This window comes from Palaemon carinicauda, chromosome 18 (genome assembly GCF_036898095.1).
Source record: "Palaemon carinicauda isolate YSFRI2023 chromosome 18, ASM3689809v2, whole genome shotgun sequence".
In the NCBI taxonomy this organism is placed as follows: Eukaryota; Metazoa; Arthropoda; class Malacostraca; order Decapoda; family Palaemonidae; genus Palaemon; species Palaemon carinicauda.
Genome location: NC_090742.1, coordinates 26,593,378 through 26,597,236, shown reverse-complemented (window position 1 = coordinate 26,597,236; position 3,859 = coordinate 26,593,378). Strand labels below are relative to the sequence as shown.

Sequence of the window (3,859 nt, the reverse complement as noted above, 5' to 3'; positions counted from 1 at the left end):
GACACTTGCGTTAACTGGCCTTTCTTTTTACCGATAACAATATTTTTTTTTTATTAGTAAGACAGATAACAATAATTGGTTGTTTAGGGGAGCAGCGAGGGCTATATTGAAAAAGAAAAAAAAATATATGCAATGATATTTGATAATAGGCTTACGTTTGTTCTTCCTTTTGATGTTTTCCATATACTCCCTAATACTTTACGCTACTTCAATTCGTTGCGTTGTAGCCTACTGTTATCATTTGTTTAGATTGGGATAGGCTTAACAAACTTACCCCTTTTGCCAATGACATTTTAAACTACTTACTGTTTTCTCCAATCATTGTATAAAAATATATGAATAATTAATTCCTCATTAGTAATTTAATGTATCTCTGCGTGTAAAACAGTTATTTCATTGGTTTATTGGTGCAGGAACAAAGTCGGATATTAAATTACTTTAAATTCTTTGTTTTTTTAGTTCTGTTTCCTTTTCGTCACATGGTTTCCCTCTGCTGGAGCAGTTGAGGCCCTTTAATATCCGTTATGATACTTTATTTTATTCTACCCGATTTTTTTTTTTTTTTAACAAATGAGGATTGCTTTTTGTTAAGAAGAAAGTTTTATGATTGAAAATAATCATGAAACAAACACGGGGGGGGGGGGGGGGGGTTTAGATGTTCAGATGCATGGCATCCGATGGAAAAGTTGAATTTTTGCTGTCTATATAAAAGTGACCCATATTTTGCGGCACAACGCCTGTCCTGCATTATATGAGCAATACTTTTCTTAATATACTAAATGGATAAATATATATTTCAAAATATAAAAAGTTCATTCTTCCAATTCCTTAAACTTTTATAAGCTTCCTTCATTTAATTATCTCTCTCTGGCGGACTTGGTTGAGGGCATTATTTCTTTCCTTTTTTTTCCAATGGAAATGACATTAATAGTCTATTGTATAGGTTGCTTGTCAGACAAGAAAAAGATAATGCTTTTTGAGTAAGTGTTATATTCTAAACATTTCTTGTCCTTTTTATCTTTATTTAACTTAAGTCATTTAGAAACTTGAAAAAAAAAATTATATCCACCCATTAGGAAATAAATTATCATATGGAATTAATTGAATCAGTATAACTTTTTAGGGCAATAAGGAGGAAATAGGGATATAGGAAAGGTGGAGGTATGCTGGCAAGACAATCTTTAAAGAAGAGGCTGAGTAGATGATCTTAGAAATACAGAAGGGAGTAGAAAATTCCACGTGCTACACATGATGGACTGGTCGAGTACGACTCAATATGCTCGGCTATCTACGTATTTGCCAGGACTTCTTCGGTCAGATTAAAGATTCCTTTACTCCACATTAAGACAAGCTCGATATATCTTGAACTTCACGGTGTATTACTCCATTGCCATAACTGTTTCAATTATTACATGACCGTGTTCATGCAATCTTTCCGGCTGGACTGAAAGAAAGCTGATGATTGACTATTCGCGTGCAAGGAGATACACGAGATTTTCACACAGTGTTACGCCCCTTCACCCATATCAACTGCAGAATATCGAAGGGTTGGACGTATCATGTCCGTTTACCTCCGGCAGACGGTCATATTAAATAACTCCGTTCCACTTATTTCTACTGGCATGCGACTACACACGTTAATGTCAACTCACTCTGCAATGCAGTTTCGTGTGTTGTCCAGTAAGGCACAAGGCTTCGAAGAAGACTTTTATCCCATTGCACAAGATAAGCGAGACTGCTAGCTACTGTTTGTGTTTGTGAGAGCGAGACCAGGGGAGAGCAAACACATCTTCGATCCTGGGACGCATGCGCGTTGGCACAATGGGACCAGTGAAAGACGATTCATACTGCGGACTGGCAGCGGCACCAAAAGAAAAACATGAAAACCTCTCGGTTTGGAGCTTATGATAATTTCACGATGCTAGAGGGATCAAGAGACGGCAACTAATCGTGTTTTTTCTTCATACGACTGGCAGTCACGCGGTATGCGTCTTCTCGTAGCACAGACAATACTTAAAAAGAAAAAGAAAAGAAAAAAAAGCATTTGATAAAGTATAACATGCGTGAATTTCATGAGTTTCTGAATGCACGGCATGACACGTCGATTGACTTTATTAAAAAATTGCGAAGGATCCAAAACAAATCACAGAAGCAGCCTAGAATGATACGTAGCCTAATATCTAGAAATCTGGCTAGTTTCCCTTTAATATTGCGACGGCAGTTTTACGAACAGATATGTAAGGACCCAAAATCTAATGTAATTTTTGATCGGTCAGTAAAGGACCTTGGGTAGCCCCACACTTGCGTTGGTAGCCCGTATAAAAAAAAAAAAAAAGTTGTCGACATTTGGAAGAGTTTTGAGGATTCTGCCTACTGGAGAGACGAAAATCCTATTGGATCAGTACGGGGAACACAGAAGGTTGTGGGGGCTAGCTGTAGTTTGAAATGGCATCAATGGTGGCGGGGGCCACCCCCCAAAATTTTTTTCTACGATGAAACACTTTTAGATGCGATTTTTTTTGTGACCAATTACATTTTAGACACGGTGACTATCATAAAACATCAGTAGGCCTACTTGGTGAATTTACCAAAACATACTGACGATGTTGATTCCTTGCTATAACTCATTCGCTATATCGATCTAGACGAGGCCATCAATTTTCTAAGCCTACTTACGATTTAGTATATATATGGTATAACATTTATAATTCAGTTCCAATTTTATATTTAAATCTTAACGCATTTTTTTATATTTATACGTGTCTTTAGTTTCAAAGTATGGTGATAAGGGATGAAGATGGAAACCTCACAGAGAAGTACTCCATATACTTCGTAATACTGTATCGGTCTAAAAAAAATCAAGGATTTTAAATGCCTTATCATTAGTAAAACTATACAGTTTATATATATATATATATATATATATATATATATATATATATATATATATATATATATATATGTGTGTGTGTGTGTGTGTGTGTGTGTGTGTATATGTATATATATATATATATATATATATATATATATATATATATATATATATATATATATATATATATATATATATATATATGTGTGTGTGTATATATATATATATATATATATATATATATATATATATATATATAGTTTTATATGTATATATATATATATATATATATATATATATATATATCTAGTTTTATATGTATATATATATATATATATATATATATATATATATATATATATATATATACTGCATATAAATATAAATAAGTATGTTATATAATGTATATATATATATATATATATATATATATATATATATATATATATATTTATATATATATATATATATATATATATATATATATATATATATATATATATATATATATATCTAGTTTTATATGTATATATGTATGTATATGTATATATACAGATATATATATATATATATATATATATATATATATATATATATATATATATATATATATATATATATATATATATATATATATATATATGTATATATATATGGACTTAAACATGTAACCTTTGGAAAGTGAAACTGGCAACGCACAATGCCAAGACCCATTCTAGAGAAAAAAATCTTGTCGTGTAACTAGAAGACCTGAAATGAATAAATTGGGATATAACGGGATTTAGTGAAAATACAAGAATTGTGGAATTTTACATACATTGAAAGAAGGCCGTATATTTTGCTTCACGTGACATGGAAGAAACAAAGAAAATGGAGTGGATTTTCTTATTAATAAAATTCTTGCAGATAACAGAAATCTTTATTGCATCAGTGATAGAATTGCAGGATTGATTATCAAACTAAATAAAATGTATAAACTGAAAAACA

The 3,859-nt window shown here is 31.3% G+C and overlaps 1 protein-coding gene across 1 annotated transcript in view; it reads right to left on the bottom strand.

The window, feature by feature from the left end:
• LOC137657028 (U-scoloptoxin(05)-Sm1a-like) overlaps positions 1-1,831 on the bottom strand; it is a 39,843-nt gene extending 38,012 nt beyond the window's left edge. Inside the window, exon 1 of the mRNA XM_068391387.1 lies at positions 1,653-1,831. The gene's annotated coding sequence lies outside the window, so the exon portion shown is untranslated. The remainder of the gene's footprint in view (positions 1-1,652) is intronic.
• Positions 1,832-3,859: the final 2,028 nt, after the last annotated feature.